The sequence below is a fragment of the Triturus cristatus genome, chromosome 8 (genome assembly GCF_964204655.1).
Source record: "Triturus cristatus chromosome 8, aTriCri1.1, whole genome shotgun sequence".
NCBI classification, from domain to species: Eukaryota; Metazoa; Chordata; class Amphibia; order Caudata; family Salamandridae; genus Triturus; species Triturus cristatus.
Window position 1 is genome coordinate 249,982,036 of NC_140591.1, and position 24,754 is coordinate 250,006,789.

Genomic DNA, 24,754 nt, shown 5'->3' on the forward strand with positions numbered 1-24,754 from the left:
AGCCGCAACGCGAACGCGCCAAACCGAAGGCATGCCAAAGGCAAGCCCTACTGCGCCCGTCCGCGTCCGAACCGCGGGCAGTACCAGCCATGCTGCCTGTTTTTCTTCTTTGCCCAGTATTGCCTGGTCCAGAGATCAGCTTTTAAACATGAACATATCGGCATGCTTGGGTAAGGTCAAGAAGATCTGGGGACAGTCAACCATGACTACTGCTGCAGCGCATGTCTCTTTACGCTGGCGGTCAGCAGAGGGAGGGTGAATGACAGTATGACCAAATTAAAGCCCCCTACAATGCACCCCATTGCCAATTGCACCATGATTAAGGCCTGCTTGATCAACTGTAGATCTCTCCCCAAACATGCAGAGGACATCTGATTCTCTCTGGAGTCAAACTCCTGGGATCTCATGTTTCTGACAGATACCTGGCTGAGGGAGGACTCTAACCCCGACCTGATGCTGGCGTTACCTGGCGGCTTTCGGATTACTAGTGCCAATCAGGGTGGTAACAGGATAGGAGGGGGTGTGGCTGCTATCATGTGGGCTTGCTGGGAGATCTCCACTAGTAGATCTCCCAGCCAGCCCAGGAGATTAGGTTTCTGACATTAGGAACATTGAGGTTCTGTCCTTTTGTGTGGGAATCTCACCCTCCTCTTCGGTGGCTGGGATGTTGGTATATAGACCTCCTGACACCCCATCCTGCCACCTGCTATAGCTATGTGACATTGTCGTTGATCTCTTGCTGAAGCATGCCAACTTCACTGTGCTAGGCGACTTCAACGTCCATATGGATAATGAAAATTGCTCCCAGGTATCTCTGTTGGTAGAAACTACAGAGGGTTTAAATCTCACACAATGGGTGAGCGCCCCTACCCACAAGGTGGACCATATGCTAGACCTTATCTTCTCCAACAATCCTAATCTTAAAGTGGAGGTACTGTTACCCCTGACCTGGTAAGATCATTTTTTTGTACCGTTCAACTTCTGGGTCGAATCCAAATGGTCTAGCTCCAGGTCAATCTCTGACAGGAGGAGAAACTGGAGGAAGGTCACCCTAGAAACTCCAATTTGCTCCCCCCAGCTGACGGGTGACCCAGGCAGGTATGTATCTAGCTTCAATTGCTGGGTTACCTCCGCCTTAGACAGAGTGGCCACACTTAGGCCAGTGACATCTTCAAGGAAAAAACCCTCAGCCCCATGGTTCTCCATGGAATTACGAGTGGAGAAAAGTCTCTGCAAGAAACTAGAACGTTCCTGGAGAAAATCCTATGATCCTGTGGCTAAATGCTCCTACAGAGAGGCTTTGAAAAACTTCCATAGGCTTAAGCGTAGCACTGTGAGGGATTATTTTTCTAACCAAATTAAACAATCTGACAACTCGGTCAAATAATTATTTAAAATTGGGGGCGCTAGGTGACGCACGACCAAGATGGCCGCACTGCAGTGAGGCTCTTGCTGCCCGGTGGCATAATCCAGTCATTTATCCTGCCCATGATTGAGTGTATGAAGCTTTGGAAGGTGCTAAGGACCCGTGCTGACTCTTGCTTACTAGCAACACTCTTTTGCTCTACCAGTGAGTGTTTTTCACTGGAATAACACTCCCAAACTACGACACCGCCGAGTCCTGCACCGACGCCGCGGTACTCAACATCGGCTTTGCCTACAACGTGAGCCGCAAGGCGCCCATGCGGCGTATATGCCACGCAGGCTGAATAAGCGTTGTGGAGGGCTGAAGAGCTGCGCGGATAAGATCGTAACAAGACTCCCCTGGATGCTTCTGCCCCACTCGCTGCGCTATGTATGCCGAGCTGACTACAAAAGACCAATAATTTAGTAATGTGGTACTCTGGGTGGAGCCGTTATGAAGAGGACACAGTGCTGCAATTACACGTTCTGGAAGGCGGCTGGGAGTTCCCACTATGTGGTGAGTGATTGCCTGGTCGATACAGGAGCCAGGGAAAAGCAAACCCACGTAGTGTGTTGGCAAAACTTTCCTCCCAAAGTATAAGACGTTGCTGCGGTGTAGCGAGGTGCCCTTCTCCCCTGCTGGGGCACCAACGCAGACTACCACGTTTTACTAAACTGGCCAATCTTGCGATAGAAGCGAAGAAATTAACGCACATTGAGAGGGCAGGAGCTTTGGTTGTATAGATGAAGTGGTGACTCAGACCAGCAAGAAGAGAGTGAGCATATTAATTGATAAACATACGTGCAACGGCACTCAGTGATGGACTCTTAGACAGATGAGCACATCTCAGCATTCTCCCTGCCTTGCGATATTGGTGAAGGTGCATACATATCTAGAGGTCTGGTACGCAAAATCACCGGCAACTGGCTCATTAGCACTAAGGCCTGTTGTCATAACCGTCACAGAAACTGCACTACACAATTACACAATACAATCTGCTGAAGAGACAATTGTGCCATACTTCACCATTAGATGCAGGTTTTTTGGAACTGGGGTACTTGCGTCCAGATCCCTTCGTACAAAAATACAGTGATTTAAACAGTGGACGTGCGAATTGGATCGTGTTCACCAGTGTCAAACTGCACCCGTCATGGGAAAGACAGACGGGAAACAATCAAAACTATCCTTTGAAGCCAGAAAGACTATTACGCGCTCGAACTCTGATGAGCAGGATCACACGAGCACAGAGAGTTCACAGGACTCAGCGGATACGCAGGAGGATGATGTCAAGAGCCTTCTACGTGATATGCAACACAGCCTCACCTCTATAGAGAGCAAAATGGGTTCAATGACAACACGCATGGACTCTATAGTCCATAAATTAGATAAACATGATGAACGGATCAAAGAGGCGGAGATCCTCAAAAGTTATTGCCACCAAAAATGAGTACTTAGAAGCGCGCAGTAGGCGCAACAATATACGTGTGATTGGGGTTCCGTAAAACACAAATACAGGGTGCATGGAGGACTTTATTGAACGTCTACTGCGTGACATGTTTGGCGCTGATTCGTTTTCGGTGCAATTGACAGTGGAAAGGGCAAATCGCTCACTGGGCCCTAGATCACCTCCAGGAACTGCTCCCCGAACGATTTCTGCGCGCTTACTTAATTTTTGGGATCGGGGCACGGCTATTAAGTTGGCCAGGGTGAAAAGACACTTGAACTTTGAAGGCAACACATTTACCCTATACCCTGATTTCACGGCTGCAGTGCAAGAGGTGAGACGGAAGTTTATCCCAGCCAAACAAAAACATTGTCAGGCACAAATAGACTACGCCTTAATGTATCCAGTACATCTACATGTAACACATCAGGGTAAACAACATTTTTTCATCAACGTGCAGCAGGTAGATGATTTCTTTAAACACATTAAGTGACAAGCTTCACCATGATCAATGCAGGACAATCCGTCTGGACCGTCTCCTCCAAAATCGGACTAGGACCCAGGGAGGAAACAAATCAAAAATAATACCCCAATGTACAATGCATCCTCCCACAAACAAATCATACTGACTTTATGCTCTAACAATATGATCTCAGCGGAAGGTGGGGGTGAAGAAACAATCAAAATAGATAAGAAAGAACATGTCAGACTTCCTGAAGATTGCCTTCCAGCGTGATCAGCTCAACACCCGACATTCATAAAGGACATTGCTACGACGCTGTTCTAAGATAAGTACATTGGACAAAGAAATGAAGGGAGGGTACAAGGTAGCAAAAGTAATGGGACTTTAGCGCGGACTATACTAGGACCCCTTCCCTCCCACGGGTGCTGGTGAACATGTCATCATGCAGCAGGGAAGAGTGCTCCCTCCTGTGCCCCCTAGTATACCCCCAAGGGCGTTCCCCCATATACTTGGGTAATTTAACCATACTGTTTATGGGTTTGTTTGTTTTGGGAGGCGGGAGGGTGGAGAAATACCAGCATGTTTGTGTTGCTGTTGAGGGGGGGTGGGAAGGGGAACACTGTTTAACTTTCACAGAAGACATAACTTAACATGGGCTAATTTGTTGATACATGTACAGAAACAGGTGGGCAGCATTGGGTATGCAATTCTCTCCAGAAAGTATTTAACATTGGAGCTATGTCTCGAGACGCCCCAGCATTAAACATACATCTTTTGACATGAAATGTCAGAGGGCTTGGAGACCCATGAAAATGTAGGCAAATATTAACATACTTAGATAGACACCACATCTATATCGCTATGCTACACTTTGTTCCCCGCCATAATCCCATATTTTTCCTCGTATTCCTCATACCCCAGGGGCACAGCGATCCTTAGTAAAACAACACTGCATACACTCCAGGAGGGATGAGTTCTGACCCACGGGGGAGATATTGCATGATGTGGGGTAGGCTGGGCTTGCACTCTGTCACACTTGTGTGTTGCTATGGGCCCAATGTAGATGATCCAGGCTTTTTTACTACCTTATGGGGAAATATCCTTGAATTGGGGTCCACACATGTAATATGGGGAGGGGACTTTAATATGACACTACATCCAATAAATGACAGGTCTAACCCCCTCCCACACCACTATACCAAAACACACGGTATCTTGCTGGACATATTCTCTGCCTATGGTCTTGTGGATGCGTGGAGACACATGCCTCCTGCAAGAAAAGAAGGCACACATTATACAGCACTACACTCCACATGGTCGAGACTAGACTACTGCGTGGTGAACCGTGGCATAGGGCCTTGGATAACTAATGCAGAGCATCTGGCTAGGACATACTAAGATCATGCTGCGGTCCGCTTGACATTATCCCCTGCGGGATTAAATGCCACCCCTAGAACCTGGAGGCTTAACCCAGAGGCCCTATTGGACACTGTTTTCCAGACTGAATTGGAAAAAGAAATCACAGATTTCTTCCAAAGAAATGTAGGCTCAGTTGTACTTGTTGGTGCAGTATGGGAGGCCTTTAAGTTCACAGTGTGGGGGTTTTACATAGCCAAAAGCTTTGGAGTCTTGAGGGGTATAAGGCGAAGCCTACAGGTACTAGAAAATTAGCTGAAACAACTGGAGGGTGTAATGAAGAAAAGCACAAACGGAGAGTTTCAAGCAAGGTTCAGAGACAAACTCTCGGAATATAAAGACACTGCAGAAAGGGAAACCCATTTTAGAGAGAAATATTTTAGGGCACGTAGGTACGGGGAAGGAGAGCGGCCAGGTAGAGCTCTGGCATAAAGAATCTGTAAACCTCGTTTCTCTAGCTATGTGATGGAAATCTCCGATGAAAATGAGATGAGATAATGAAGATATTCTCAACACCTTTACCACATACTACATTAAACTATATAGTACTCGTAGACAACAACAACCACTGGACTTGTCTAACTACCTAAGTGATATAGCAATCGGATGGCTAGGGGACGCACAAAGGGAATTTCTAGCAACTCCAATCGAAGATGACAAAATTCGTGCCTCTATTATGCAAATGAAATCAGGCTCTGGGTCCGACAGACTCCCAATAGATTTTTGTAAAACATATATTAACCAACTTCTCCCTATTCTAAAAGAAGTCTTTGAGGAAGCCAAGAGACGGGCGCTGTCCCGGCTTCCACGAGGGAAGCTCTTATCACATCCCTCCTCAAACCTGGAAAATCTGCGGATACATGCGACTCCTATCGGCCTCTCGCCTTGATTAAAACTGACGCAAAAATCTTTGCTAAAATACTGGCCAATAGATTGAGATTGCTGATGGAAAATTTAGTGCTACCCGATCAGGCTGGATTTATTCCAGAGAGGGTGACATCACATAGACTCCGCAAACTGTTTTCTATACTGCAAAATGTAGACCCTAACTTGGTGCTCGTGGCGGTCTTTCTAGATGCCACTAAGGCCTTTGATTCGGTTGAGTGGGATTATTTGTCTGCCATACCGCAATGCATGGTAATGCCCAAATTGTTTTTTATCATGGATGTACCTTTTATATAACTCTCCTACAGCCAAGGTTCTTATTAATGGTCAGATATCGCTGCCCTTTTCAGTTTCAAGAGGCAGGAGGCTGGGATGTCTGCTCTCCCCTCTACTCTATACTCTCGCAGTTGAACCTCTTGTGGCCAAAGTGAGACAACACCATAAGGACAAAGTCCTGCGCTGCCAAATGCAGAAAATACTCATCTCTCTATATGCTGATGATATTACTCGCTATCTCCGAGACCCTCAACAGAATCTAAATCCTATTTTGAGAGAGTTTGTTCGGTTTGGAGAATTCTCTGGGATACACATTAATTGGGGAAGTCCCACATATTTCCACTCACTAATTCAGTGAAACCATGTAATCCTGATTTCCCAATAGAATGGTGCAATTCAGACGTTAAGTACTTAGGGATACATATCACAACAGACCGTGCCAAATTGATGTGCTTAAATTACGGCAGAGCCTTGGAAAACATTACCAACTGTGTCACAAGATGGATTGCGCTTCCAATATCGATGGCAGGAAGAACATCTCTCATTAAAATGGTGGTCCTCCCCCGACTCCTATATTTATTTTTAAATATCCCAAATAACCCGGGTAGGCATTTCTTTGCAGCGCTATGCACCGAGATGATAAGGCTTACATGGGGTGGTAAACAGCCTAGGCTGAAGTGGGATGTGCGGACAAGACCATATTCCCAGGGAAGATTTGATGTTTCCAACCTGGAGCTATACTATATTTGTGCGCAGGCTCACTGTTAGACCTGGCACCATTGGCATGGGTCTCCCTTCCATTTTTGGCTGTTGCCTCCCTCATGTGTTTTTGCTGGTTATAGATGCTTTGGGCACTGTGTCACTGCTGTTCAGTGCCACAGTGCAAGTGCTCCCTATGGTAAATTTATGTATGGATTAGTGACTCCACGATTGGCTTGATTGGTTTACTTGTCAGACCCTAGTACAGTGCACTGCGTGTGCCCAGGGCTTGTAACCAATGCTGCTGGTGGGCTTGCAGCACTGATTGTGTCACCCTCTGGAGCAGCTTGTAAAGTGTGTCTCAGGTCTGCCATTGCAGAGCCTGTGTGCAGTCTGGTACTGCCATGCTGACTGGGCATGTGCACCCACTTGCCAGTCCCTAAACCTTCCCTTTTATACAAATTAGTCACCACTATGGTAGGCCCAATGGCAGGGTGTATTGTATGTAAACAGTAGGACATGGCCTGATGTGTGTGGCATGTCCTGATAGTGAATTACAGCCATTTTTGTTTTTCACTATTGCAAGGCTACCTGTTTTCCATAGGCCAGAATGGGCAGTTTGATTATTACATTTTATAATCCTAACTGACTCAGGGAACATGGTAGAAACTCGAGTTTAGTATGCCTGAACTCAGAATGATAAAATACATCTTTTAGTGAAGTTGTTTTTAACATTCTGTGTTTGAAAATGCCACTTTTAGAAAGTAGGCATGTTCTTGTCTAACCATCCAAACCTGCCTCTGCTCGGCTGTGTATTCCTTGTCTGGAGTTTGAGTGACAGGGGCTGGGGGATTCCAGGAGACAGGTTGAGTCAGCACAAGGCTGAATAGAGAGATCTGCATCTAGATGGGTGGGAGGGGTTGCACCTGGGACCTGAATAGGGCTGGGCCTTCCCTCCACAATGCTGGCTCCACCTCCTGTAGTGTGTCTGATGTCCCTGCCCTGCACTGTGAAAGGAAAGTAGGAGACATGTCAACAAAGTGCTCCAGGACTGACTAGAACTGGTTTGGACTAGGCAAAGGCATCTCTGCCTTCAGAAAACAAAGGGAAAAGGAGTATAAATATTGGGATCCAGACCCAAGAACTTTAGATCTCTTCTGGGAATCAAGAGGAAACTTTGCTGGGGAGAAGAACCAGGAAGCTGAAGGAGGAAACTACCCCTGTGCTGTGTGTTTGGGGGCTGGCCTACAGTGGTTGCTTCATTACCAAAGAGAGGAGAAAAGGACTGAGTGTCTTTTCTATCAACTTGAAGAAGAATCTCCAAGGGCTTGAACTAGAGCTTGCCTCCTGCCTGAAGTCTCAGGGATACAAGACTTCACCAACCAGCTCCCCCCTGAATTCCCTTGCTGGGAATTGAAGTGCCTGCTGTTGTGCTGGGCCTTCTGAGAGACTGCGTGTCGCTGGGAGCTGGAAGCGCGACGCAACAGTGAGGAGTGTGTCGCCGCCGCAGCCGCTGTCATCGCATCGTCGAGGAAGCGAGCCACCGCTGCCGCTGTCATCATCGCATCGCCGAAGCTCGGCGTATCGCCGGAGAAGCGGGACACTGCCACAGAGGTCATTGTCGCATCCCCGGAGAAGCGCGTCGCAGGGCATGTCGCGGCTCCAAAGATCATCGAGTCACCGCACGGCCGACGGGCGTGCACACATCACACCAACCTTGTCGCATCGCAACCAAGTCACCATTTTGTTGCATCGCACCGGAGAAGAGTATCGCATTGAGGTGTCAGCGTATCGCATCGCACTGGAGAGCATCAACTCCCCACACAGTAAGGAAGCAAGCATCAACTCCCCTGCGCAGCAGTAAGGAACCGACGCATCCACTCCCCTGCGTGTAAGGAACCGACGCATCACCTTCCCTGCAACCCTTTTGTTTTCTTTGCGCTATGCATCTAAGGTACATTTTGAGTAAAGTGTCGCATTTGCAACTTGAGAGAACTGAGCTATTTTATAACATTTGAGAGACTATTTTTGAGTACAGTATTGTGGATTTTTTGTAGTTTGGTCTTGTGTTAAGTCTATATAAAAATACTTATTTTTATAATACAACCTGTGTGGTGTCAGTTTGTAGTGTTGTCACTGTATTACTGTATGTGTTCACAAATGCTTTACACACTGCCTCTGAGATAAGCCTGCCTGCTCATGCCAAGCTACGAAGGGGGTGAGCAGGGGTTATTTTAGAAGTGTAGCCCCTTACCCTGTCTAGACGCAAGGGTCCCTATTTGTCACAGGTAACTACCTATGCCAACTAGAGACCCCCAAATCTAACATTGGTGGTCAGCGGTGAGGATTTGGACTTGCATTTGTGATTCATATACAGTGATTGGTGTACACTACTGGTGAGGGCAGACCATAACACAACCACATACTTTGAGAGAATTTTTCCTTGGAACTTCTTTTCTATTTTTGATTCCTGACAACTGCCAGTCTTTTTGCTACCATGAGCAAGTCAGCATCCGTGGTATCTGTAGACATTGTGTTGAAAGAAGAGAGAATTGTTACTTACACTGTGCCTCATCTCAAAGCTTTGTGCAAGAAATTTAAAATCTCTGTGAAAGGCCTCACCAAGAAGGAGGAATTCCAAAATTCGCTGGGGGCCTGGGTGGAATTTAGGAATGCCCTTGAGCATCCTGAGGAGCCAGCAGTGGAGGCAGAGGATTTAAATGGGCAGCTTGAGGGGCCAGTGGGCCTAGCTGGAGGAAAAACACCTTCAGGGGTGGGCAGCAGTGTTTCTTCCAAAGGATTGTCCCCAGGAGAGCTGGAGGACAGAGCAAAGGAGAGGATGCATAAGTTGGAGCAGGTTAGGCTCAAAATGAATGGTCAGAAAGACATAGAGAGCAAGACAATAGAGCTTGGGATGGAATTAGAGATGAAGAAGTTAGCCTTAGAGGAAAAGAGAATGCATTTTGAGCATGAGAGAGGATTGAGGGAATTGGAACTCAAGGCCAAAAGTTTAGAGGTTCCTCCCTCTGGTGGCAGCATACCCCCAGTGCATGTAGAAGCAAGAGCTTACATCCCCAAAGATGTAGTTAAAGATTTCCACAAGAATGAGGATATTGGTCAGTGGTTTAGGGCTTATGAAGCTGCAATGTTGGCCCACCGGGTCCCTGAGAAGGATTGGGGAGCGGGGTTGTGGGGCCGCTTTGTTAGTGATGGGAGGGACACTTTGTTGGATTTGCCTACAGAGGAGCAGATGTCCTATACCCATATGAAGGGAGCCCTAATGTCCAGATTTGGTTTGACCCCAGAGTTATACAGACAAAGGTTTAGAAATTGCAGAAAACTGAAGTCCACCACTTGGGTGGAATATGTGTCTTTCTTTTGCAGAGCATTGGATGGTTGGGTGAAGGGTAGCAAAGTGGATAAGTTTGAGGCACTCTATGATTTGTTAGCATGGGAGCAGTTGTCAAATAACTGTTTTCCAGAGCTACGCCAGCATCTTATTGATAGCAAGCTAACTAACCCTAGGAATCTTACTGAGGAGGGGGACCGTTGGGTGAGCACCCGGGTCCAGAAGGGTCATGTGGGAGACTTCGCCAAAGGTGGGCAGGGTCCCCAGCAGAAGAGTTTGGGGGACAAGGGTAAACAGAGGGAGTTCGAGAAAGGGCCCCAAAGTAATCCCCAAGGGAACCAAGGGAAAGGTTCCCAGTCTCCCCCTGAGAAGAAGGCAGTGGTCCAACAGATAAACCTGTTCACAAGGGGCCTGTTTTAAGTGTGGTCAAGTAGGCCACTGTTCTTATGACGCTAGATGTCCCTTGTATGAGAAGACAGCACCCATTGGTGCACCACCCCGGCAGTTGGCTACTGTAGCCCTGGGGAAAGAGATGGGTGCCCAAGGTGGGTGGGGTCCCGCAGAGATGTCCCTTGTCTCTTTAGGAGACTGTGATAACACTAAGAAATACAGGCAGTGGGTGACAATCAATGGCAAGAGAGTGGAAGCTCTTAGAGAAACCAGAGCCAGTGTGACAGCTGTCAGTTGTCGGCTGATGTCTGAAGAGCAGGTAGTCCCAAATGCATTTTACCCAGTTGTTGCCGCTGACAACACAGAGAGCCACTGCAAGGTGGCACAGGTTCCCTTTGAGTAGGGAAGGGGGGTCTCAGGAACTCTTCAAGTAGCTGTGAGGCCAGTCATGCCTGTTGAATGTCTGTTAGGTAATGATCTGGTGAGCTCCCCTTGGACTAAGTTGGAGCTGAGAGATCATTTAGAGATGTTGAGCTTGCCTGAGTGGGCCTGCGTGACCACTCGCTCTATGGCAGGCAGTAAGGGTGTTCAAGAGGACCTGGAGCCTGAGAAAATGGCCCAGGTGCCTGCCTTAAAGAGAAGAGGTAGGGCGTGCGGGAAACCGGCCCCTGAGATTCCCACGTCCCAGGAGGAGGCGGACCCTGAGGGGGATGCCCTGGAGCACACCGGGGAAGAGATTGCTGAACTAGGAGACCTGCCTGAGCTGACCCATTGGCAGCAGGAAGGAGGTCCCTCCAGGGAGGAGTTCTGTGAGGAGCAGAACAAGTACCCTTCTCTTGTGGTTTTGCGGCAGCAGGCTGTAAACCAGGTAGCAGGTGATCAGTCTGGATCACATTGGATCTACTGGGAGAATGGTCTCCTGTATAGTGAGCCTAAGGTTGCTGAGCCTGGGTCAGCCCATGTGCTGGTGGTACCCCAGCGCTTCAGAGCCTTTCTACTGGGGCTGGCTCATGATGAGCCTTTAGCAGGACAGTTGGGGCAGGACAAGACCTTTGAAATGTTTGTCACCCACTTTTATTGGCCCCAAATGCGCGAGAGTTCAGACACTCATTGCAGGACCTGTCAGACTTGCCAGGCAAGTGGAAAGAGTGGGAGGAAGCACAAGGCTCCTCTCCAGCCCTTCCCTGTGGTCAGCACCCCCTTTGAGAGGGTGGGCATTGACTTTGTAGGGCCTCTGGATCCCAAGACAGCCATGGGCAATAGGTCCATCCTGGTCTTGGTGGACCATGCCACCCGGTACCCGGAAGCCATACCTCTGAGGACAGTGACGGCCCCCGTGGTGGGACGAGCACTGATGGGAATTTTCTTTCGAGTAGGATTCCCTAGAGAGGTGGTGTCTGACCGAGGTACCAACCTAATTTCTAAGTATATGAAGTCCCTGTGGCAGGAGTGTGGTGTAACATACAAGTTCACCACTTCTTACCACCCCCAAGGAAATGGGTTGGTTGAAAGGTTCAACCGAACCCTAAAAGGCATGATAATTAGGGGTGGGCTGAATTTGCTAAATTCACTTTCGCAAATTATCGCGAAAATGTTGAAAATCTCCGCAAACACGCGGAAATATCGCGAAGATGCGGAAGTTTTTTTCCCGCCCGTTCGCGGTATTTTCTGCGTGGTCGCGGCTCGCCATCTTACCCATGCGCTTGCTTGCGGGCGCGGCTATCTTGTTTTCACTTGTCTCGCGGTGCATGATCGCGAGAAGAAAGACGTGATCGCGCGACGCATGATGTTACTGCAGGCGCGAACTGTCACGAGACAGCGCAAATGGCTACCAACAATCCAACATCTCGTGGAGAACGCGACCGGATCGGGAAAAACTTGTCAGCGAACGCGGGGATTCAGGTAAGGCGATCGCGCGCACGCGAGAATGTATTATTTTACAGCGCGAGCAAGAAACAAATTATCGCTAAGCTGCGGAATGCGGAAATTTTGACATTTTCGCGCTTTCCGCGGAACGCGAGAATGCCAAATTATCGCAATTTCCACGAACGGAACGGAATTTTGGCCCAGGCCTAATGATAATGGGTCTTGAGGAACCTATGAGGCGTAAGTGGGACGTCCTCTTACCATGCCTTCTTTTTGCGTACCGTGAGGTGCCACAGAAATCTCTAGGGTTCAGTCCCTTTGAGCTTCTCTATGGACACCCAGTGAGAGGACCTGTGAGTTTGGTCAAGGAAGGCTGGGAGCAATCTCCCAGGAAACCTCCCCAGGATGTATATAGCTACATGCTGGCATTCAGGAACCAAACTCGGCGTTTCAGAAAACTCGCTGAGGCGAATCTGGAAGCCAGCCAGGAGGAGATGAAGTGGTGGTATGACCAGAATGCCACTCTGGCTGAGCTTCAGCCTGGTCAGGGAGTGTGGGTCACGGCCCCAGTGGAGCCCTGTGCGCTCTAGAATAAGTGGACTAGACCATTTGAGGTGGTGGAGCGCAAAATTCCGATTACCTACTTGGTGGACTTGCGGTCTCCCAGGTACCCCTTGCGGGTCCTGCATGTCAACCGCCTGAAGCCCCACTTAGAGAGATCCGAAGTGGGCATGCTCTTAGCAACAGCTGCTGGAATGGAGGAGGAGACTGAGCCTCTTCCTGACCTCTTATCTGCAACAGAGCAAGATGGGTCAGTGGATGGAGTAAACCTCTCTGCCACCCTGACCCCTGAGCAACAGAATGACTGTCACCAGTTGCTGGGACAGTTTTCTGACCTGGTCTCCCTGATTCCCAGTGTCACTGATTGGTGCGTCCATGAGGTAGACACTGGGGACAGTCCTCCTGTCAAGCACAAAACTTACAGGGTGACTGACAGGGTGAGAGCTTGCATCAAGGAGGAGGTCTCCAAGATGCTTGCGCTAGGGGCGATTGAGTCCTCTAACAGTCCTTGGGCAAGCCCAGTGGTCTTGGTCCCAAAGGCTGCCACACCGGGGGTCACGCCAGAACTGAGGTCCTGTGTGGACTACCGAGGGCTCAATTCAGTCACCAGGACTGACGCGACCCCCCATCCCCAGGGCTGATGAGCTCATTGATCGGTTAGGGTCTGCCTGGTACCTCAGCACGTTTTGACTTAACGTTTGGGTACTGGCAGATCGCCTTGACTGATGGGGCAAGAGAGGGGTCAGCATTCTCCACACCAGATGGGCACTACCAATTCCGGGTTATGCCCCTTGGGATGAAGAATGCCCATGCCACCTTTCAGAGGTTGGTCAACCAGGTGTTGGTTGGGCTGGAAGAGTTCAGTGCTGCCTACCTGGATGACATTGCAGTGTTCAGCGCCAGTTGGGAAGAACATCTGCACCACCTCTGGGAAGTGTTGATGGAGCTGCGGAGAGCAGGCCTCACAATCAAGGCGAGTAATTGCCAGATCGGGCAGGGTTCCGTGGTGTACTTGGGACACCAGGTGGCGCCCCTACATCCCAAGATTGAAACCATCCTGGCTTGGGAACCCCCTACGACCCAGACAGAGGTGAGAGCCTTTTTAGGACTCACCGGGTATTACAGGAGGTTTGTCAAGGGGTATGGCAGCATTGTTGCACCGTTGACAGAGATGACTTCCAGGAAGCAGCCCAAGAGAGTGATTTGGACTGACACCTGTCAGAGAGCTTTTCATGCCCTGAAGACTGCCATGTGCACGGTGCCTGTGTTCCTGGCACCCAAATTCTCAAAAGAGTTTATTGTGCAAACAGACGCTTCAGAGCATGGTGTGGAGGCTGTTCTATCACAGATTAATGAAGAGGGCCTAGATCAACCTGTAGCCTTCATCAGTAGAAGGTTACTTCCACGGGAACAGAGGTGGAGTGCAATTGAGCGTGAGGCATTTGCTGTGGTCTGGGCACTGAAAAAGTTGAGACCATACTTGTGTGGGACTCACATTTCTGGGTTCAGACAGACCACAGGCCCCTCAGATGGTTGATAACAGATGAGGGGTGAGAATCCAAAGCTGTTGAGGTGGTCAATTTCCCTACAGGGGATGGATTTCACGGCGAAACACCGCCCTGGTACAGAACACGCCAATGATGATGGTCTGTCCAGGTTTTTCCACTTAAGTGATGAGAACTCCCAGGAGGTAGGGTAGTTCTCCCCACATTTCAACTGGAGGGGACACGTGTTAGACCTGGCACAATTGGCGTGGGTCTCCCTTCCATTTTTTGCTGTTGCCTCATGTGTTTTTGCTGGTTATAGATGCTTTGAGCACTGTGCCACTGCCGTTCAAAGCCACAGTGCACGTGCTCCCTATGGTAAATTGATGTATGGATTAGTGACTCCATGATTGGCTTAATTGGTTTACTTGTCAGACCCTAGTACAGTGCACTGCATGTGCCCAGGGCTTGTAACCAATGCTGCTGGTGGGCTTGTAGCACTGATTGTGCCACCCACCAGAGCAGCTTATAAAGTATGTCTCAGGTCTGCCATTGAATAGCCTGTGTGCAGTCTGGTACTGCCATGCTGACTGGGCAAGTGCACCCACTTGCCAGTCCCTAAACCTTCCCTTTTATACATACTAGTCACCCCTATGGTAGGCCCATGGGCAGGGTGCATTGTAGGTAAAAGGTAGGACATGCCCTGATGTGTGTGGCATGTCCTGATGGTGAATTACAGCCATTTCTGTTTTTCACTATTGCAAGGCTACCTGTTCTCCCTAGGCCACAATGGACAGTTTGATTATTACATTTTATAATCCTAACTGACTCAAGGAACATGGTAGAAACTCGAGTTTAGTAGGCCTGAACTCAGAATGATAAAATACATATTTTAGTGAAGTTGGTTTTAACATTCTGTGTTTGAAAATGTCACTTTTAGAAAGTAGGCGTTTTCTTGTCTAGCCATCCAAACCTGCCTCTGCTAGGCTGTGTATTCCTTGTCTGGAGTTTGAGTGACAGGGGCTGGGGGATTCCAGGAGACAGGGTGAGTCAGCACAAGGCTGAATAGAGAGATCTGCATCTAGATGGGTGGGAGGGGTTGCACCTGGGACCTGAATAGGGCTGGGCCTTCCCTCCACAATGCTGGCTCCACCTCCTGTGGTGTGTCTGATGTCCCTGCCCTGCACTGTGAAAGGAAAGTAGGAGGCAAGTAAACAAAGTGCTCCAGGACTGACCAGAACTGGTTTGGACTAGGTAAAGGCCTCTCTGCCTTCAGAGAAAAAAAGGAAAAGGAGTATAAATATTGGGACCCAGACTCAAGAACTTTAGATCACTTCTGGGAATCAAGATGAACATTTGCTGAGGAGAAGAACCAGGAAGCTGAAGGAAGAAACTACCCCTGTGCTGTGTGTTTGGAGGTTGGCCTGCAGTGGTTGCTTCATTACCAAAGAGAGGAGAAAAGGACTGAGTGTGCTTTCTATCAACTTGAAGAAGAATCTCCAAGGGCTTGAACTAGAGCTTGCCACCTGCCTGATGTCTCAGGGATACAAGACTTCACCAACCAGCTCCCCCCTGAATTCACTTGCTGGGTATTGACGTGCCTGCTGTTGTGCTGGGCCTTCTGAGAGACTGTGTGTCGCTGGAAGCGCGACGCAACAACGCGAAGCGGGTCGCCGCCGCAGCCGCTGTCATCGCATCGCCGAGAAAGTGAGCCGCAGCTGTCATCATCGCTTTGCCGAAGCGCGGAGCATCGCCGGAGAAGCGGGACGCTGCCACAGAGGTCATCGTCGCATCACCGAAGAAGCGCGTTGCAGTGCCTGTCGCAGCTCCAAAGATCATCAAGTTTCCGCACGGCCATCGGGCGTGCACGCATCACACCAATGTTGTTGCATCGCAACCAAGACGCCATTTTGTCACAACGCACCGGAGAAGAGTATCGCATTGAGGTGCCAGCTTGTCGCATCGCACCGGAGAGCAGTAAGAAACCGACGCATCAACTCCCCACACAGTAAGGAAGCGAGCATCAACTCCCCTGCGCAGCAGTAAGGAACCGATACATCCACTCCCCTGCGTGTAAGGAACCAACGCATCACCTTCCCTGCAACCCTTTTGTTTTATTTGCGCTACGCATCTAAGGTACATTGAGAGTAAAGTGTCGCATTTGCAACTTGAGAGAACTGAGCTATTTTATAACATTTGAGAGACTATTTTTGAGTACAGTATTGTGGATTTTTTGTCGTTTGGTCTTGTGTTAAGTCTATATAAAAATATTTATTTTTATAATACAACCTGTGTGGTGTCCATTTGTAGTGTTGTCACTATATTACTGTATGTGTTCACAAATGCTTTACACACTGCCTCTGAGATCAGCCTGCCTGCTCGTGCCAAGCTACCAAGGGGGTGAGCAAGGGTTATTTTAGGAGTGTAGCCCCTTACCCTGACTAGACGCAAGGGTTCCTATTTGTCACAGGTACCTACCTATGCCAACCAGAGACCCCCAAATCTAACACTCACTATGTGCATTATTGGTTTTATCCTGCTAAATACATGCCACACGTGGCAGTGGAACATTGGCTAGCAGACCCAATACCCCTGGAGGGTGCTATATTGGGTAGATGGAAACCTCGAGACACTGACCCTATGTCCGTCTCGTGTACAGTGACAGCTTGGCAGTGCATCGCCGAAATGCTGCAAGTCCCTATGCTATACTCACCTCTGCTTCCTTTGGTGTACCATCCAAAGATGCCGGTACTACAAGAAGGTGCCTTTAAAAGAACTAAAGTAAAGTCCGGTATAACGTGCTGGGGAGACCTATATCTGAATGGAAAGTTCCGCACTATAAACATACAGCAGATTTTCACTAAAACAACACCCTCCCTTATGGACATTTTTCTATATGTTTGATTGAGACAAGGTATTAAGGAATACACACCTAATTATCCACAAGAACCGCAAGAGTTAACCCCGCTGCGGCTGATGCTGAGACGCAACACAGCAGCACACGCAGTGTCCACATTATATCACAACAATTACACCAATCAAACCCTAGAACGATGCGACGCGAGGGCTAAATGGGAAGCAGATATGGGGCAGGAAATAGCAGACAACCACTGGGATTATTGCTGTGCACAAACAGAGCAAATCTCAGCAAGCTGCCGCCTACGCATTATTCATTATACATTTTTACACCGCACTTACTACACTCCCGTCAAAATGCACAAATTTAAATTGCGTGACGATGATAACTGTGACAGATGCGGGATGCCATAGGCAGGTTTTTTGCATCCCGCCTGGAGCTGTAGCGGCTTTCAGGAATATTGGTGCCACGTTTTTTCAGAGTTAGAACAGATGACCTCATCACCTATTGAAATGACACCTATGGTTGGCCTACTGGGGTATACAGAAAATGTTGAAGTTGGATACAGGCGATTTGTCTCTTTGGGGCTCTTATTAGCCAAAAGGAGACTTGCATGCAGATGGCGGCATGAAAGAGCGCCTAAGTTTAAGGACTGGGTCAGAGACATGATATTCTGGCAGGATCAAACACTTACTTACGTTGAGTTACTCCCACTGGCTTTGCTCCCCAGAGATATATGGGCCCCTCTCCAAACATATCTCTTGTCACACCCAGTCGACATTGCGCTTAATAACCAGGCACGATAGCCATTACACTTGAAACATAAATATCATGGGTGACAGTGGACTGGAGAGACATTGGGTTGTTCAGAGATATAAAGATGTAGCCCTTAATGTGATGAATAGAAGTATATAGAGAACTGTCCTGTGTGTGAACAATTTATTGCAAACTCATGCATGTTACCGCACTATGTAAACAGTTACGAATACCATGAGAATGTACACAATGTGTAGGTCTAGAGTGAATCATGTACTTCATGTATCGATACTAATATATGTTTAACAAATAAAAGTTAAAAAAAAGAATTAGTTAAAATTGTTCAATGCTTTACTAATCCCACTGCTCTAGATAGCACAGTTACGCCATCTCCTACCCTCTGTGCTGACCTATCAGACTATTTTCAGGAAAAGATCCAAATGATCTACTCCGCTTTTTCTCTCTCAACATCCTCCCTTGCGCAAAGTCCAACCTCGGATCTCCCCGACACCTGGTCTGAATTCCGCCCACTGCCACCCGAGGTGTCTCTCAGGGAATTGTACAAATGTAAATCAGGATCTCCGCCCAGCTCTGTTCTTCAAACTACTGGCCCCTTGTTTCAATTTGCCCCTGAACCAGATCTGGAACTCCTCCTTGACAACTGGTATTTACCCAGCTGCCTTGAATCAGGCCTTCTTGCTGCCTATACTTAAGAAACCAGATGCAGATCCAGCGGAACACATGAATTTTAGGCCCATCTCTCTACTGCTTGCTCCAGCGAAAATTCTGGAGAAGGAAGTCCAGAAACAACTGGCTGAATTCCTTGAATGAAACAATTGTTTTCATGATTCACAATCGGGTTTTAGAATGGGGTATAGTACGGACACAGCACTTCTGGAAGTTTCTGAAACCATTTGTGAACCTGTGGACCAGGACAGCTTTGCGATATTGGTGCTGCTTGACCTGTCCGCAGCATTAGACACTGTGGCCCACCCGATTCTTTTGGAGAGACTGAGACGGATGGGAGTGAGGGGAACTACTCTGTCCTGGTTCCAGTCGTTCTTGGAGAACCGCTCACAAGTATTTCCACACCCTTACGTCTCCTCTCAGAAACCCCTTGTTTGTGGGGTACCCCAGGATTCAGCGTTGAGCCTTTACTTTTTAATGTACACCTGGCTCCTCTTGCAACCCTGGTTGAGACATGGAGAGGGAGAGTGGTCGCCTACACTGACGACACTCAGCAGGGGTTCTCTTTCAAAGAGCACTCAGAGGCTGCCTTTGTCAACTTCAAGCAATGCCTGAATAACATCTCCACCTGGATGACTGAAAATTGCTCAATGCTTAACGCCGAGAAAACAGAGGTCTTATTCTTCAGCCAGTCGGCACCTCCACCGTCTGAGCTACGGTGGCCCTCAGAGATAAACCCACCACCCAACCCGGTGGACTCAGCCAGAAATCTGAGTTTTAAATTTGACAATGACCTCTCTTGTAAGATTCAGGTTCGCCATGTCTCATCTTTATACTTCTGGAAGTTAAGAGCTTTGAGAAAATTCTTACACTTTCTTCCGGAGGACTGCAGGAGGAGAATGGTCCATACATTTGTCACGTCTCAGCTGGACTACTCGAACAGTCTCTATCTAGGACTTATCTGGTCCGCAGGCTGCAGATAATACAAAACGCCGCGGCCAGATTAATTAGGAATGCGCCATTCCGCCATCACATTTCCCCACATTTGCGGCACCTCCATTGGCTGCCTGTCAATAGGAGGATAGAGTTCAAGGTGCTCATTTTTGTCTACAGAGCCTCCAGGGATCAGGGCCCAGGCCATCTGAGGCAAAGACTGTAAAGATACCATCAAGGTTCTGAGATCAAACCATCTTCAACTGCTCAGGGTCCCTCGCTTCCTTAAGACCATCTTCAACTGCTCAGGGTCCCTCGCTTCCTTAAGGCCAGGATAGGCGGCAGAGCATTTGCATTGAGAACTGTGAAACTCTGGATTGCTATGCCCCTCATCTCTGCATGATGGAGCCGGAACAGGACTTTAGGAGGGCACTAAAATCTTGCCTTTTAACCTTCTGTAGAACAATTTTCCTGTTTTCCCTCACTGTGAATCTGCAACCCAGCGCCGGAACACCTCCATTGGAGGTAGCCGTGCGCATTATAAACCACATTTATTTATTATTATAATGTTCATTTGGCATAACAGACACATGATAACCTTTACCTTTCTCCACTTAGAACTCCTATGACATCCTTAAGGTGTGGCATGAGTTGAGTAATTGCAGTTTGATGACACAGGGCAAATGTGGTATTTGAGATTTGCTTATTTCACCCAATTACCATTGCTCCCTTATGCTTCTACCCTCACAGTAAACTGAAGCTTGACGCCTAAAGGGTCTAAGAGGAAGGCCTCTTAGATGTAATAATTATTACAGAAGATGGAGGAAATTGAGGTGAAGAGCATAACCTTGTATGCAATTGTAGTACTTAAGAGTAGAGTAGAGTAATGAGTCTATGTAAGGTTAGGCGGAGCAGGAGACCCAGCTTAAATGTGTGGAGTCAAATTCCAACACACATGTGATTCCCTTGCACAATTGAAAAGTGGGGAACCACCAAATTTCCTACTGTGGAGCCTCTGCTGGCTTTGCTATCAGAAACCGTTGGCAAATAGCCAAACTGTCAAATGGCTATTGGCTTATGAATGCTCTGATTGGTGAAATAGTGTCTGCAATATACATTGAAAAGGCACATTTTATTACAGCTCTGTGATAGATCGCAATGTTAATCTTTTTTTATTTTCTGTCCCGTCGTCAACTTCACACATACCATGATGCATCAGCACATAGGCCGTGTAATATCCCATACCCATCTAAGCTGTATGTACTGAACTATACTCGATGTTATTCTTGGTGTACAACCTTTGCCTTGTGTAGTAGGCCATCTGGTACACTAGACCAATCAGGTGTCAGACTTGTCCTTGTAAATATGTAAATACCCCTGTATGCATGTCTAACATATTACTGCAATTAACAATTTTCACTGTGTAATATGTACTGCATTTTACATATGAATGAATTGCTTATTCTCTCTATTTGCTGCCATATTATCATCTTTCTATAGTACCTATTCGCCAACTTGTATATCAAGGTTTGATTTTGTTTACCCTCCTTGTCCTGCTCTCTCCTCCTTGGCCACTAGTCTTTCCTCGTGTCTTTCTTTTCTTCCTCTCTCCCCCTCGCCACCTCTTTTTATTTTCCCTGTAATAATTGCATTTTGCAGATGGATTGGTGTTTCTAATAATAATTGTTCAGGTTCAATGGCAGTTACTGGCCCTATCAGAATTATGATCTCCTTGGCAAATCTATTTACTTTTATTTATTTATTTGAATTTTTTTATTAATGGGTTTTTATATATATACAAACATTGTCTATCGAGTTCACCGCCTTTGGGTTACAAGGTATAGATATTCGTATAAAAGTGCCTTTTTTGTCGGGTCTCCCATTGGTGGCTATATTCTTATGAAGAAAAGAAAGGTCTTAAAGTGGGAATGTACAGGACAGATAGGAATAAGTCGAGGAGGATGATAGGACAGAAGCAAACTGTATATATTCTCCTGGGTAGGTTGTTTGTTGTAGTTCTTGAAATGTCTCTTGATCAGAGCTGTTTCTTATGGTGGCTCATAAGGGACTAGCGCCTTGTCCAGAACTTCCCACAGGCCTCTGGAAGTCGCCTTCCATGGGGAGTATTGCATTGCCAGGTTATCTTCACCCCCTAAGGTGGATGACCCAGTTGAGCCAACTCTTGTAGGATGTTTTTGAGGAATCTTTCCAGTTCGTTAGCACCAGTTAGATTGCTGTTGTCAAAGTAGCTCCAAAAGTTCTCTCTCTCCCTCTGTGGGGAGGCCTGTTCCAATGAACGCTGTGATGAGTGAGGCGAAGTTCCTTGTGATCTTGCACTTAAAAACATTGTCTATAAAGTTCATCACCTTTTCCCCCAACATCTTGAGCATTGGGCATTGGAAGATCAGGTGCTCCAGCTCCCCCCTCCCCATGTTGCAGTTCCAGCAGATTGGGCTATCTCTGAGGCCTAATGTGTGTAGTTGAGCTGGAGTCCAGAATGTTTTGTGTATCAGCCATAGTTTGGTTTGTGCTAGAACTGGGGTGATTTTATTTCGGGTGGCCGAGGCCCATACATTTCCCCACTCCTGTTCATTTAGCGGGGGTTGTATAAGTGTATCCCAGTATCCCTTTGTTTTATTGTAGAGTTTGGACTTGGGGGGGCGTAGTGTTTTGTATATTTTAGATGCTTGGTGGCCTAGTTTATTTATGTTTGCGACGTATTGGAAGATCGAGGGCGTGGTGTCTGTTATTTTTGATTTTGTTATGGCTGTCTTTATCTTTAGGAAACTGTACAGATCTAGGTCTTCTTGATGGTGGGTTGTCTTCAGTTCAGAGAAAGTGATTGGTGTTGCTTTCCTTTCTAGTTGATGCGAGTGCGAGATGCCCTTCTCTATCCATGTGTCAAATCTAAGGGGTTTCCCTTTGTATTTGAAATTGTTATTCCCCCATAATGTTTCTAATTTTGAGCCTTTGATACTGACCTCCATTTTTTTGTCAAGTTTTAAAAGTGCTATTTTGGTATTTCTTAAGATAGGGTTGTTCGCGTGAGGGTATGTGTTAGTTGTTAGTAGTGCTAGTGGGTTCAGGTTGTACAGAATGGCCTTGTCTGCCTGAAACCATACCGGTGTGTATTCTGGTGTCTGGTCTACCAACTGTGTGCCCTGTTTGGCAGTGAAAGCAAGTTGGAAGAGCTTGAAATCCGCTAGGTTCACCCCCCCCCCCCCTTGTATTTTTGGTAATCTTAATTTTTTTATGCTAATCCTCGCTTGCTTATCTCTCCAAAGAAATTTGGTGCACATTTTATCTATCTTTTGGTGGAAGTCCTCTGATAGGAAGATGGGGAGCATCCCCGATAGATAATTTACCAGAGATGTGACCATCATTTTTAATGTTTCGATCCGTCCCCACCATGTCATAAATTTTGGTGGCCAGTCTTCTAATTGTTTCTTTATCTTTATCGTTATAAGTTCCTCATTGTGCCATATTGTGGATATTAGGTCTTTGCCAAATAAAATACCTAAGTATTTGATGTGGTTTGTCTGCCAGGCCAGTCCTGAGTCTCCCAGCACTTCTCTGGAACAGTATATATTTAGTGGCTTGCACTCAGACTTTTCATTATTGAGCTTGTACCCAGAGACTTCTGAGTATTATTTTATCGTGGCCATTAGCGCTTTTATTGATGTCTTTATCAGAATGTCGTCTGCGTAGGCTGCCAGTTTTATGGTCACTCCCTTGAAGTTAATCCCCTTTATGTTTTCATTTAATTTTATGTCCCTTATTAGGGGTTCAAGAGCCAGGAGGAAGAGTGATGGTGAGAGTGGGCACCCTTGTCTGGTCCCTTGCTGGAGCTTGAACCTGTCAGAGAGTGAACCGTTTACCGTGATGCGGGCCGTTGGGGTCTGGTATAGGGCCATTGTCATTCTGATGAAGTCATCACCTAGGTTGAAGCTGTTCATGCATTCTTCAAGGAAAGGCCACGACACCTTATCGAAGGCTTTCTCTGCATCTAGTGCTATGGATACTGCTGGTGTCTGGCTCCCTGAAACTTGCTCTAGTACATGACAGAATAACCGTGTGTTGTCGCCCGCCAGTCGGTTCCGCATGAAGCCGACTTGGGTGTTCCTTATTATTCTGGGTAGGAACTCGATCAGTCTGGCCGCCAGGATTTTGGCGTATATTTTACAGTCCGCATTGATAAGTGATATGGGTCTATAGCTCCCCGGAAGTTGGTGGTCTTTCCCTTCTTTCGGTATAACTATTATTGTCGCCTCTGTCATAGACAGTGGGACAACCCCTGACGCTGCTATATGGTTGAATACCTTTTTCAAGGTAGATGATAGCTGGGGTAGGAAGGCCTTGTAGAAGTCGGCTGTGAAGCCATCTGGGCCCGGGCCTTGTTTTTTTTAAGCGATTTAATTGGCAGCTCTATCTCTGTGTGGTTGATTTCTTGTCCTAGTTTTGCTGTCAGCTTGGTCTAGTTTTGGGAGTTTCAGTCTATCTAGAAATCTTTTGCACACCTCCTTGTTGAGTGTCTTTTGGCTCCTATACAGCTCTGAGTAGAAGTCTTTGAATGTGTTGAGTATTTCCTCGTGACTTGTGTGTGTTTTGTTGTATTGGTCTGTGATTGATGAGATTGCTACCTGGTTACGTTTGTGCATCAGGTATGATGCCAGCAGTTTCCCTGCTCTATTAGACTCGCAGAGGTTGAGAGCCTTGCATTTGTCAAACCACAGTCCCGCTCTCTCGCTTATGATTTTGTTATATGCATATTTCTGTTGTGTCAGGGTGTAAAGTGTTGTGTTGTCTTGTTTGTTGTTTATATGCTCGAGTTCTAACTTTTTTATATCCTCCTCTAGCTCAGTCAACTGTAGATTTGCTTTCTTGTTTATTCTTGCCTTGATGCTGATTAATCTGCCTCTAATGGTTGCTTTTAGTGCCTCCCACATGGTATTGGTGCTAACCTCTCTATTGTCATTGTTGTTTATGTAGTCCTCTATGGCTTCCTCAATTTCCTTTTTGTTGCCCGGGTCACTGATGGTGTCGTTCCTAAAGCGCCATCTTTTCGGGGTTGCTTTGTTGTGTGCCACTTAGTTTTAGACTGATGGCTGAATGGTCAGAGACTAACCTTGGTTCGATCGTAGATTCTTCGATCATTCGTGTGTGGTTCCCTGAGATTAGGATGTAATCTATCCTCGTGTATGTCTTGTGAGGGTTGAAGTAGAAGGTGTAATCCCTTGCGGCTGGGTGCTGTAACCTCCATGCGTCTTTGAGATTGAATTTAGA